The sequence below is a fragment of the Callospermophilus lateralis genome, chromosome 1 (assembly GCF_048772815.1).
Source record: "Callospermophilus lateralis isolate mCalLat2 chromosome 1, mCalLat2.hap1, whole genome shotgun sequence".
Lineage (NCBI taxonomy): Eukaryota > Metazoa > Chordata > Mammalia > Rodentia > Sciuridae > Callospermophilus > Callospermophilus lateralis.
Window position 1 is genome coordinate 24,879,513 of NC_135305.1, and position 13,397 is coordinate 24,892,909.

The window sequence follows — 13,397 nt, forward strand, 5'->3', positions numbered from 1 at the left end:
TTCTCCCTAGCCTGGGCTCCATGAATGGGCCCTGGATCCCTACGAACCCCCCCAATTTTGGCACAAGATATCCCCTCACAGTGCCTTCCTTTGGCCCTCCTTTAGTCCAGGTTCCTCTCTGAGGATCTACACACCTGGGGCAGAGGAGTGGAATTGGCTGGCCTCTGCCCACTGAAGGCCTAGTGCCATCCCTGCCCTGCTGAATTCACTCCCTTCCATGCTCTGCCCTCTAGCCTTGCCTGCTGCCCCTACCCCAACCCAGCCCTTCTAACCCTGATGTTTCATGCTCCAATCCCCAGCCACACACCTGAGCCACTGATCACGTTCCTTGTGTCACGTGGCTTCCCATGGGGTCTCTTGTTGTCGGGTTGGACCTGGGGCCCCCTTGCTTGGGCCTCCTAGTGAGCACCAATCCTTACCATTTGAGCTGCTCTCTGTCTCCTCATCCTAGCAATGCCCCTTCCTCTCCTTCCCCCAGCACTTTCTCCTGGAGAGTGGGCCTCTTGCTCCTTTGGTTCCTAATCCTTTTTTAGGCAGGTTGGTCCCTTGCCTGAAATCCCTGCTTGGGTCCTGGCTCTTGCCCCTCTCCGCACCCATGGCGACCCTGTGCCATGCCTTCCCATCACTGTCCTCCTGGAACTTGTCCCTTGCCAGGCCCCCTTGGCCTGGCCCCTGGCCCTAGATTCTCATCTGGGCCAGAGCATCTTATGGGAAACAGAGCCCAGACCCTTGCCTGGGCCCCTTTCTCTTCCTGGGCCCTTGGGGATGCACCCAGAACCCTGACACTGAGAAACTGATGTGACTCCATTTTTGAGAAAGCAGCCTCTACCTCAGAGCAAAGCCTGTCCAAGGAAGCGGGCGTGAGCCTTGTCCTTGGAAAAACCTGCAGAACACTCCTAGGCACATACCCACCATGCTGAGTTGTTTGTCTGAAAATAACAGGAGATATCTGTGGTGCATTGTGTCCCTGACTCAGGCTAGGCGAGGACCCATAGCAACCCCCTAGCAGCTACCAATCAACATGAGACAGAGAAAATACCTGGGATGCCAGAGGATCCCCCACTAGTTTATGGTATTTAATAACATGTTAGGAAACCATGTGATTTAGCATGTACAGTCCTTGTGGCTTAAACCAATCAGTTCAAATGAATCCTCCTCTTGTACTAACCAATCACCCCTACCCAAATTTTTCCTGCCAGTGAAGAGTTGTTGTTTGATTTTCCTGCGGTGTGCAATGGTTTGCTGTGTGATGACCCATTGAGTATCCCCCAAAAAACCTTAAAAATTTCACTGAACAAAGGACTGGGACTCACTCCTCAGGACCACTACATCAGAAATGGTTGTGAGTCCAGGCTCAAGCTTTCAATAAAGAATGTTGTGTGATTGCATCAGATTCAGCTCCTGAAGGTCTACTGGTGTCCCACGAATCTGGCATTACAACACCTGGCAGTGGCGCTGGATCTCAAGCTGCCACCCCACTGCTGGATCCCCTGCCTCTCTTGGGCCTCTGGGGGCCCTTCTTGCTGCTTGCTTCCCTGGGCTTCAACTGCAGCCCTCACTTGGGCCTTTCCAGGCTCAAATTGGCTTCCCTGCACCTCAGAACCCTAGTGCTGCCCCTACCTGCCCTGCCCTGCCCTTCCCTGCTCTCCCCTGGCTTGGGCCCTCCTCTAGGTCCCTAGCCTGGGCTCCTTTCTGGGGTCCTGGCCCACACCACCAATGCCCTTCTCCAGCCCTTCATGCTGTGCCCTCCATCAGCCCTCCTGTTGTTCTTGTACCTGCTGGGCCCCTTTTCCAGATCCCTTTCCCAGGATGCTCACCAGGGCCAAGGGCTGGAACTGGGATGTTTGGCCCTGCAGGCTTCCTTTGGGAAAAGGTAGCTGTGCCCCTGGGCGCATTGGCCTCCCTCAGCTGGGGCCCTGCTCCACAATCCTGAACCCAGCAGTGAACCTGGGCCTTGAGCCCTCCTCTCCCTGGGCCTCCTGCTCCCCTTATTCCCCTTTCTTCCCATATCATGTTGCAGCCAGGAGAGAGGGGACTTGCCTTTCCACACGGGAGACATGTGTGTTGGAGAAGCTCATATACCCCAGCAGCCAGGTAGAGGGGATTCCCCCTTCCACCCAGGAGACCCTTCCCACCTGGTTGTTAGGGGGAGCTCCTATACTGCTGCTGCCAGCTTAGAGGGGACTCACCCCTATAGAGGAGACCCCTCACACCTGGGTGTTGGGGGAGCTCAAAACAGCCACAGTGAGGGTAGAGGTGACTCACCCCTCCAGGCAAGAGACCCGTTCCATTTGGGTGTCAGGGGGAGCTCTATATCACCTCAGCCAGGGTAGAGGTGACTAGCCCCTTCAGGCCAGAGACCCCTCTCACCTGGGTTTGGGGGCAGCTCATCTACCACCACAGCCAGGGAAGAGGGGACTTGCCCTCCAGGTAAGAGAACCCTCCCACCTGGGTGTCTGGGGAGCTCTTATACTGCTGCAGCCAGGGTAGAGGGGACTTGCCCCTCTAGGCTGGAGATGCCTATCACCTGGGTGTCAGGGGGAGCTCATAAACCAACACAGCCAGGGTAGATGGGACTCGCCCATCCAAGTGGGAGACCCCTCCCACCTGGGTGTAGCGGGGGAGCTCCTATACTGCAGCAGCCAGAGTACAGTACCCTTGTCCTTCCAGGCTGGAGATCCCTCCAACCTGGGTGTCAGGGGGAGCTCTTATACCGCTATTAGAGGGGACTCCTCCTCCAAGGAGACCCCTTCCATCTGAGTGTTGGGGTGCTCATATACCACAGCAGCCAGGGTAGAGGGGACTTGCCCCATCATGTGGTAGACACCTCCCATCTGGTTATGGGGTGGAGGAGCTCGGATATGGTCTTAGCCAGGGTAGAGGGGACTCGCCTCTCCAGGCAAGAGACCCCTCCAACCTGGACGTCAGGGAAATCTAGTATACCACTGCACCAAGGTAGAGGGGACTCACTCCTCAAGTGGGAGACCCTCCCACCTGTGTGCTAGGGGGAGCTCTTATACCGCTGTAGCCAGAGTATAGGGGACTTGCCCCTCCAGGCGGGAGACACCTTTCACCTGGGTGTCAGGGGGAACACTTATACCGCCCCAGCCAAGGTAGAGTGGACTTGCCATTCCAGATGGGAGACCCCTGCCACCTAGGTGTCCAGAGGAGCTCTTATAGTACTGCAGCCAGGCTAGAGTTGACTCGTCCCTCCAGGCTGAAGACCCCTCCCACCTGGGTGTCTTGGGGAGCTCATATACCTCTGAAGCCAGGCTAGAGGGGACTCACCCATCCAGGTGGGAGACCCTTTCACCTGGGTGTCCGGTGGAACTCCTATACTGCTTAAGCCAGGCTAGAGGGGACTCACCCCTCCAGGCTGGAAACCCCTTCCACCTGTGTGTCCAGGGAGCTCCTATACCGCTGCATGCAGGGTAGAGGGGACTCGCACCTCTAGTCCCCTCTGCCCTGGCTAACATGGTATACTCGCTCCCTGCAACCCCAAGATGGTAGGGGATTTTTCCTGGAGGGGCGAGTCCCCTCTACCCTGGCTGTGGTGATATGAACTCCCTGGATACCCAGGTGGGAAGGGTCTCTGGCCTGGAGGGGCGATTCCCCTCTAACCTGTCTGCTGCAGTATATGCGTTCCCGCTGACAACCAGGTGGGAAGCATCCTCCGCTTGGGGGGACGAGTCCCCTCTCCCTGGCTGCAGCAGTATATGAGCTTGCCCCCCCACACCCAGGTGGAAGAGGTGTCCCGCCTGGAGGGGCAATTACTTTCTACCCTGGCAAAGGTGGTATACAAGCTCCCTGCATCACCCAGGTGGGAGGGTTCTCCTGTCTGGCTGGGCGAATCCCGATACCCTGTCTGCAGCAGTATAGGAGCTCCTCCTCCAAAACCAGGTGGGAGGGGGTCTCACGCCTGAAGGGGCGAGTTCCCTCTAAGCTGGCTGCAGGGGTATATTAGCTCCCTCCAATACCCAGGTGGGAAGCATCTCCTGCATGGAGGGGCAAGTCCCCTATACCCTGGTGGCTAAGTTATAGGAGCTCCTCCCTGATACCCAGGTTGGAGGGGCCTCCCACATGGAGGGGAGAATCCCCTCTAACTGGCTATGGCTGTGTAGAAGCTCCCCCGAAATCCAGGTGGGAGGGGTCTCTGGCCTGGAGCGAAGAGTTCCCTCTACACTGGCTGCATGAGTATAAGAGCTCCCCCTGACACCCAGGTGGGAGGGGATTCCTGCCTGGAGGGGCGAGTTTCCATTCTCCTGGCTGGGGCAGTCTATGAGCTCCCCCTGACAATCAGGTGGGAGAGGACTCTTGCCTGGAGCGGGGAGTCCTCTCTACCATGGCTGCTGCAGGATAGGTACTCCCCCCAACACCCAGGTGAAAGTGGTCTTCCGCCTGGGATTTTGAGTCCCTGCTACCCTGCCTGCATTTGTATACCAGCACACCTCCAGGACACCCTGGTGGGAGGGGTCTCCCGCCTTTAGGGGCAAGTCCCCTCTACCCTGGTTGCAGCGGTAAAGGAGCTCCCCCTGACACCCAGGTGGGATGGGTCTTCCACCTGGAGGGGCGAGTCCCCTATACCCTGGGTGCAGTGGTATACTAGACACCCAGGTGGAAGAGGACTCCCTCCTGGAGGGGCGAGTCCCCTCTACAGTGGCTGCGCCTGTAAAGGAGCTCCCCCTGACACCCAGGTGCGAGAGGTCCCCTACCTGGAGGGACAAGTCCCCTCTAGTTTGGATGCTGCGGTATAAGATCTCCTGCAGACATCCAGGTCGGAGGGGTCACCTGCCTGGAGAGGTAAGTCGCCTCTACCCTGGCTACAGAATCCCCTGATACCCAGGTGGGAGGGATTTCCCGCCTGGAGCGTCCAGTTCCCTTTACCCTGCCTGTGGTGGTATATGAGCTCTCCTGACAACCAGGTTTGAGGAGTCTCCCACCTAGTGCGGCGAGGCCCGTCTATCCTGGCTGCAGCTGTATAGGAGCCCTCCCCTATAGCCAAATTGGAGGGGCTTCCTCCTAGAGGTGCAAGTACCCTCCACCCTGGCTAAGGCGGTATACAAGCTCTCCCAGACAAAGAGGAGGGAGGGGTCTCCTGCCTAAAGTGGAGAGTCACCTCTACCCTGGCTGCAGGTATAAGAGCTTCCCCCCCAAACCCAGGTGGGAGGGGTCTGTTGACTGGAGGGGCGAGCACCTTTACCATGGTTGCCGTGGTATAGGAGTTTCCCCCATCACTCAGGTGAGAGGGGTCTCCTGCCTGGAGGGGCGATTCCACTCTACTCTGGATTCAGAGGCATACGAGCTCCCCAAAAGCACCCAGGTGGGAGGGTTCTCCCGAATGGAGGGGCGAGTCCCCTCTACCCTGTCTAAGGCGGAATACAAGGTTTCCCCTGAAACCTAAGTGGGAGAGATCTTCAGCCTGGATGGGCGAGTCTGCTCTACCCTGACTGCAATGGTATAGGAGCTCTCCCCTATACCCAAGTGTGGGGGGGTCTCACACATGGAGGGGCAAGTCCCCTCTACCCTGGCTGCTGTGGTATAGGAGCTAACCCTGACATTCTGATGGGAGGATCTCCCGCCTGAAGGGGAAACTACCTTCTATGCTGGCTGCAGCAGTATAAGAGATCCCCCTGTCAGCCAGGTGGGAGGGGTATCCTGCCTGGAGGTGCGAGTCCCCACCACCCTGTCTGCGGCTGTATAGGAGCTCCCCTGGACACCCAGGGGTGTCTCGCCTGGAGGGGCCAGTCCCCTCTACTCTGGCTGCGGGGGTATAAGAGCCACTTCTGACATCCAGGTGGGAGGGGTCTCCAGCCTGGAGCGAGTACCCTCTACACTGGCTGGGGCGGTATACTAGCTCCCCCCAACACCAAGGTGGGAATAGTCTCCCGCCTGGAGTGGCAAGTCCCCTGTACCCTGGCTGCTGCAGTATAGGAGTTCCCATGACAACCAGGTTTGAGGAGTCTCCTGCCTGGTGGGTAGAGTCCCCTCTACCCTGCCAGCAGCTGTATAGGAGCTCCCCCATACACCCAGGTGGAAGTGGGCTCACTCCTGGAGGGGCGAGTTCCCTCTACCCTGACTACAGTGGTGTAAGTGATCCCCCTGACACCCAAGGAGAGGGATTTCTTGCCAGGAGGGGCGAGTCCCCTCTATCCTGGCTGTGGTGATATATGAGCTCGCCCTGACACACAGGTGGGAAGGGTCTCCTGAATGCAGAAGCTAGTTCCCTCTACCCTGGCTGTGGAGGTATATAAGCTCCACCAGACACTCAGGTGGGAGGAGTCTCCTGCCTGGAGGGGCAAATCCCCTTTACTCTGGCTAAGGCGACACACAACTGGAGGGGCGAGTCCCCTCTACCCCATTTGTGGTGGTATTCCATCTCCCCGCCACACCCAATTTAGAGGGTTCTCCTGAAAGGAGGGGCGAGTGCCCTCTATCCTGCCTGAGGAGGTATAGGAGCTCCCCCATACACCCAGGTGGGAGATATCCCCTCACTGGAGGGGCGATTCCTTGCTACCCTGGCTGTAGCTGCATTTGAGTCCCTCCACCTGGCACCCAGGTGGGAGTGGTCTGCCCCCTGGAGAGGTGAGTCCCCTCTACCCAGGCTAAGGCTGAATACAGGCTCGCCCTGACAACAAGGTGGGAGGGGTCTCTCGCTTGGAGGAGCAAGTCCCCTCTACCCTGGAGGAGGCAGTGTAGGAGCTCCCATAGACCCCCAGGTAGGAGGGGTCTCCCACATGGTGAGGCCAGTCCCCTCTATCTTGGCTAAGGTGGTATATGAGCTCCTGCCTACAGCCAGGTTGGAGGGGTCTCCCGCATAGAGGGGCAAGTCTCCTCTACCCTGGCTAAGGTGGTATACAAGTTCCCCGTGACACAGGTGGGAGGGTCTCCTGCCTGGAGAGGCAAGTCCCCACTACCCAGGCTGAAGCAGTATATGAGCCCCTCTCCCTCGACACCCATGTGGGGAGGGGTCTTCCGCTTGGATGGGCGAGTTCCCTCTACCCTGGATAAGGCGGAATACAAGCTCCCCCCAACACCCAGGTGGGAGGGTTCTCCTGCCTGGGGGTGCCAGTCCCCTCTCTCCTGGCCGAGGTGGTATAAGAGCTCTCCCCCACACCCAGGAAGGATCTCCCACCTGGAGGGGAGAGTATCCTCTACCATGGCTGGAGCAGTAAAGAGCTCTCCCCACACCCAGGTGGGAGGGTTCTCTGGCCTGGAGTGGCGAGTCCCTTCTACCCTGGCTGCCAAAATAAAAGAGTTCCCCCAGACACCCAGGTGGAAGGGGTCTTTCGCCTGGAGGGGCGAATCCCCTCTACCCTGGCTGCGGAGGTATATGAATTCCCCGGATACCCCGGTGGGAGAGGGTCTCTTGCCTGAAGGGGCGAGTCCCATCCATGCTGGCTGAGGAGGGATACAGGCTCCCCCTGACATCCAGGTAAAGACGTGAAGCGGTCTCTGGCCTGAAGTCCCTGCTACCCTAGATGCAGCTATATAGGAGCCTCCCCCACATACCCAGTTGGGAGGGGCCTTCTGACTAGGGGGGTGAGTCCCCTCTTTCCTGGCTGCAGCAGTATACGAGCTCCCCCCAATACCCAGATGGGAGGGTTCTCCCGCCTGAAAGGGCTAGTCCCCTCTACATTGGCTTCTGGCTTCGGTGATATACTAGCTCTCTCTGACACCCAGTTGGGAGGGGTCTCCACCTAGAGGGGTGAATCCCCTATACCCTGGCTGAGGCAGTGTACTAGGTTTCCCTGACACCCAGGTTGGAGGGGTCTCCTGCCTGGAGGGGCAAGTCCCCTCTACCCTGGATGCAGCAGAATACTACCTCCCCCCACACCCAGGTGGGAGGGGTCTCCCACATGGAGGGCCAAGTGACCTCTATTCATGCTGCTGTGGTATAGGAGCTTTCCCTCATACCCTGTTGGGAGGGGTCTTTTGCCTGGTGAGGCAAGTACCCTCTACCCTGGCTGCCGTGGTATATAAGCTCCCCAGACACCCAGGTGGGAGGGGTCTCCCACATGGAGGGGCGAATCCCCTCTACCCTGTCTGCTGAGGTATAGAAGCTCCCCTGGACACCCAGGAGGGAGGGGTTTGCCTCCTGAATGGATGAAACATCTCTACCCTGGCTGCAGCAGTATAAGGGTTCCCCCCACTTAACTAGATGGGAGGGGTCTCTTACCTGGAGAGGAGAGTCCCCTCTAGCCTGGCTGCAGCAGTATAAGATCTCCCCCACCATACCCAGAGGGGAGGAGTCTCCCGCCTGAAGTGGTGGGTCTCCTCTACCCTGCCTTCAGTGGTTTAAGAGCTCTCCTGACAACCGGGTGTGAGGGGTCTCCCGCCTAGTAGAGTGAGTCCCCTCTATCCTGACTCCCTGGTATAAGGGCTTCACCCCCAATAGCCGGATGATAGGGTCCCTGCCTGGAGGGGCGATTCCACTCCACCCTGGTATACAAGCTCCCCTGGACATCCAGGAAAGAGGGGTCCCCAGCCTGGAGAGGCAAGTCACCTCTAAACTGGCTGTGGCGGTATAAGTTCTCCCTCCCAGACCTAAGTGGGAGGGTTCTCTTGCCTGGAGGGGCAAATCCCCTATACCCTGACAGTGGGTAAAAGAGCTCCCCCTGAGCCCAGGTGGGATGGATCTCCCGCCTGGAGGGGCGAGTCCCCTATAACCTGGCTGCGACAGTATAGGAGCTCCCCCCTGACACACAGGTGGGAGGGGTCTCCCTCCTGGAGGGGTGAGTTCCCTCTACCCTGGCTGTGATGGTGTAGGAGCTCCCCCCGATGCCCAGGTTTGAGGGGTCTCTGGCCTGGTGGGGTTAGTCCCTTCTCCCCTGGCTGCAGTGATACAGGAGCTCCCCTGGACACCCAGGTGGGAGGGGTCTCCCTCCTGGAGGGGCGATTTCCCTCTACTCTGGCTGTGGTGGTATTGGAGCTCCCCCCACGACACCCAGGTGAGAGGAGTCTCCCCCCTGAAGGGGAAAGTACCCTCCAATCTGGCTGCTGCAGTATAGGAGCTCCCCCTGACATTCAGGTGGGAGGAGTCCACTGCCTGGAAGGGCGAGTTCCCTCAACTCTGGCTGTGGTGGTACACAAGTTTCCCCAGAAACCCAGGTGGGAGAGGTCTCCCGCTTGGAGGTGTGAGTCTCCTGTACTTTGGCTGGTGCCACATAAAGGCTCCCAGGACCCCCAAGTGGGAGGGATCTCCCTCCTGCAGGGGCGAGTCCCCTCTACCTTGGCTGTGGCAGTATTCGAGCTCCCCAGAACACCCAGATGGAGGGGTGCCGCAGTCTCTGGCTGGGCACAAATCAAGAGTCTCCACACAGCTTGTAGATTCAAACAGCAATTCTTTATTCCCGAACTCACACCGGCCGTCTACAACATGTTCTGGGGGAATCCGCGTTCTCTGCCCAAATCCACCACTGTCCAAATCCACTACTCCTTTTTTTGTTTGTTTGTTTGTTTTTTTTTTTTTGTTTTCCCAGGTTTATTGAAAATATTACAGCATAGCAGAAAGATTCAAACAGCTCCACGTGGTGTTTTGAAATTCATCCCTACGGTAGGCTGAGTGACCTGCAAGTTGGAGAGACTGCCGAAGTCCAAAAGCTTCAGCATTTCCTGAGTGTCAGGATCTACTTCAATAATCTCCTGATCCAGGGCAGAGACCTCAGGAACATAATTGTCTCTCCTTTCTCTCTCCTCTTCCTGCAGCTTGATGGAGATACCTGTCACAGGGCCTCTCTGTATCCGCTTCATCAGATGTGTGACATAGCCTGCGATCTTGTTGCGGAGCTTCTTGCTGGGAATAATGGCGATCTCCTCGCGCACACGCGCTTGTTGGTATGAAAGTCGTTGCCCAGGCGCATGTAGTACTTCTCGATGATAACCCGGGCGGCCTTCTTCACAGTTTTGGTGCGAATGCGGCCCATGTTGGCGGGTCCTGGCCTAGGTAAAGCTACAGGCCTTTATTATTATCTTATGTGTTGTACGTTTGTTTGCATATTTGTGTTTTGTGTTGTATGTCTGTGTGTGTGTATGTCCATATTTCATATATGAGGAGCGCTCATGAGAATATGGATCCAAATTATTTTTTTTATTCACGTGATTTAAATGGCTTATGTTTAAACATTATGTGTGTCTTCATAAATTGGTGAATGGAAAAATGTTTAATATTGCTTTGGTCTGTGTCTTTGCTGAAACAAGGTTACTAAGTGTTAAGATTCTATCAGGTATAATTTATATACAAAGAGTATAAGAAGTTTCTGTTGGGTTTCAATTACAGTATTATAGTATCATAAAAAACATGAAAGTCTTTCATCTTCTTAAAGTGGAGTAATTTGTCTAAATCAAAAATTTAATAAGGGTTATTTCAGAATGTGAATTTATAAAAAGGGTTAATGGCTAAAAAGAAATATTAAAAGATTGAAGATGTGAAAATATATTTTAATATGGAAGGTTAAAAGAAAAAGAAATGTTTCTAGATGAGATAATCTCTGTGTGGTAAAGTAAAAAGTTATAAAATGTCATTTAAAAAGATTTTGAGGAAACTAGACTTACTTTAAAAGTTTGAGAAAGGAAAAAAGAAGAAAAAGGTATTTGTACATGGCAGATTGAGACAAAGCTTCTTCATGGAGTAAAAAAGGCCTTTGGTTGAAGGGCAGCCATGTAAACTAACATTAAGCGATTTAAACAGAATCTAAGCCTCGTTTAAAATAGTGAAGCTATAGGTGGTGAAAAAGTACATTTAAAAGTACAGTATAGATGATAATTGGAAGGCTTTAAAAGGTTAATTTGAAGGTGGTTAAGATGCCTTCATGATGGAGGAAAGATTGCGTCATTTGAAGCCTAGTTAATCTTAAAAATTGGAAAGGGGTATATATCCCCCCAAAATAAACTTAAAATAACCCTTTTTACTCTAAACTTTTTAAATTTGGATTCATCAGGACTTAGTGCTGCAGAAAGACATATGTATCCAAAAAATGTACATAAGACTAAAGTACTTTGGAAAGATATTCTAACAGGAAAATGGAAAGATCCTGACCCAGTGATTTTCTGGAGTCGGGGTTCTGTTTGTTTTTCCACAGGAGAACAGCAGCCGATTTGGATTCCAGAAAGACTAACTAAAACGATTTCTACAGATCGAAAAGAAGATGATTTGACTCAAATCCATAACAGCTGATATCCAGAACTCCAGCTTGGCCATTCTTACATCTGCGACTGTGATTAACCAGGATGCTTTTTTCAATATCTATTTTATTATTGCATTTTTCCACATCATAAGGTTCTATTTTTATTTTTTGAGCTCATACAAACCTAGGTTAATGTTTTTCTAATCAGTTTTATTTTTTTGACTGTGGAGTTTTTAAACATTGCAATGGAGATTTCACCTAGGTAAAGCTACAAGGCCTTTATTATTATCTTATGTGTTGTACATTTGTTTGCATATTTGTGTTTTGTGTTGTATGTCTGTGTGTGTGTATGTCCATATTTCATATATGAGGAGCGCTCATGAGAAAATGGATCCGAATTATTTTTTTTATTCACGTGATTTAAATGGCTTAATTTAAATTAGGTAAACAGCTGTTAAGGATTGTTTTTAAAGGTGGTTAACAGATCTGCTTGTTCACTAATTTAAATCAGGTAAACAGCTGTTAAGGATTGTTTTTTAAGGAGGTTAACAGATCTGTTTGTTTACTTTCACCTTTCCTTTTCATTATATTTAATAATTCTTTTCAGGATAATGTCTTTTTAGCATCATTGCCAGAATTCCTATCTTCATCCCAATGAATATAACTCAACAAGTATGCTCAATCAAGGAGCCAACTTACTTTGGGAGGCAACGGACTTTGGGAGGAGACGGACATATTGATAGATTCCTCCACTTTGAACTGCTTGCAGAACTTGCCTGGACTATGTAACTACGTTTAGTGCAGCTAATTGTGGTAATGCTGGCATATATTTGCTGATGGTGTCACCAGTGATGCAATTTTTATTTCCTTGCCAGCGCACCACATGTTAATTGTGGTAATGCTGGCATATCTTTGCTGAAGGTGTCACCAATGATGCAATTTTTCCAAAGGAACTGTCAATTGTCTTGGTGTCGTGGCATTTCTGTATCCTCCTCCCTTCTGCTAGTGATGGTCTAAATTTGGGGGCCAATGGCTATATGCTGGACTGGTAGTCAGTGACAGGTATGATCCAATTGCAGTGGTATCAACCTAAGACAGGAGGCTGACGCCTAAAGGTCAGTTGCCTAAAGGTCAGTTTTCCGATGACGGGTAAGAACCATATGTTGAATTGGACAACCTACCAGGCACGGTCCTTAAGCCACATTAACCTCACTCCCCCACTGGCACCAAGGCCAAATTTGGGGGCCAACAGAGGTGAGGCAAAGAACCTCACCCCCCCACTGGTGCATAGACCTATCCACAAGTATGGCTGTATGCTGGACCGGTAGTCAGTGACGGGTATGATCCAGTTGCAGTGGTATCAACCTAAGACAGGAGGCTGATGCCTAAAGGTCAGTTTTCCAATGACGGGTAAGAGCCATATGTTGAACTGGACAACCTACCAGGCACGGTCCTTAAGCCACATTACTTGTTGTTTAATTAATCAGAAGGGGGGAGATGCTGGGAGCCATCAGCCAAGTAGGTATGACAATCTCCTTGCCAGCTTACTCCCAAGCTGTCTAGTGGAAGGACTTCTGAAAGGTGACCTTGCTCAAGGACCAGGGCGGTTTAGCATAATAGGAGATTAGGGTGTTCCCCCTTTAGAATAGGGCAGTTTAGCATAATAGGAGATTAGGGTGTTCCCCCTTTAGAATAGGTATCCTGCTGCTGAGTTCCTCTTGAGTTCTTAGGGTCAGACAGTATATTTTGGGAGACAGAAGCCCATGTGTAGTGGATTTGGGCAGAGAGTGGATTTGGGCAGAAGTGGATTTGGGCAGGAAGTGGATTTGGGCAGAGTGTGAATTTGGGCAGAGAACGTGGATTCCCCCAGAACGTGTTTGTAGATGGCCGGTGTGAGTTCGGGAATAAAGAATTGCTGTTTGAATCTACAAGCTGTGTGGAGGCTCTGATTTGTGCCAAGCCAGAGACTGCGGCAGAGGGGTCTGACGCCTGTAGGGTCAAGTCCCCTCTACCCTGGCTTCAGCGGTAATCAAGCTCCCCCTGACATCCAGGTGGTAGGGGTCCCCCGACAGGAGGGGCGAGTCCTGTGGTGGTATAGGAGTTCCCCCTGACACCCAAATGGGAGGGTTCTCTGGCCTAAAGGAGCAAGTCACCTCTACACTGGCTGCAGGAGGATAAGAGCTCCCTGGACACCCAGGTGGGAGGGGTCTCCCACCTCAAGGGTCAAGTACCTTCTACCCTGGCTGTGGTGGTAAATATCTCCCTAGGACACCC

At 53.3% G+C, this 13,397-nt stretch overlaps 1 pseudogene; it reads right to left on the bottom strand.

The window, feature by feature from the left end:
- Positions 1 to 9,462: 9,462 nt before the first annotated feature.
- On the bottom strand, positions 9,463 to 9,931 carry LOC143403030 (small ribosomal subunit protein eS17 pseudogene; annotated as a pseudogene).
- Positions 9,932 to 13,397: the final 3,466 nt, after the last annotated feature.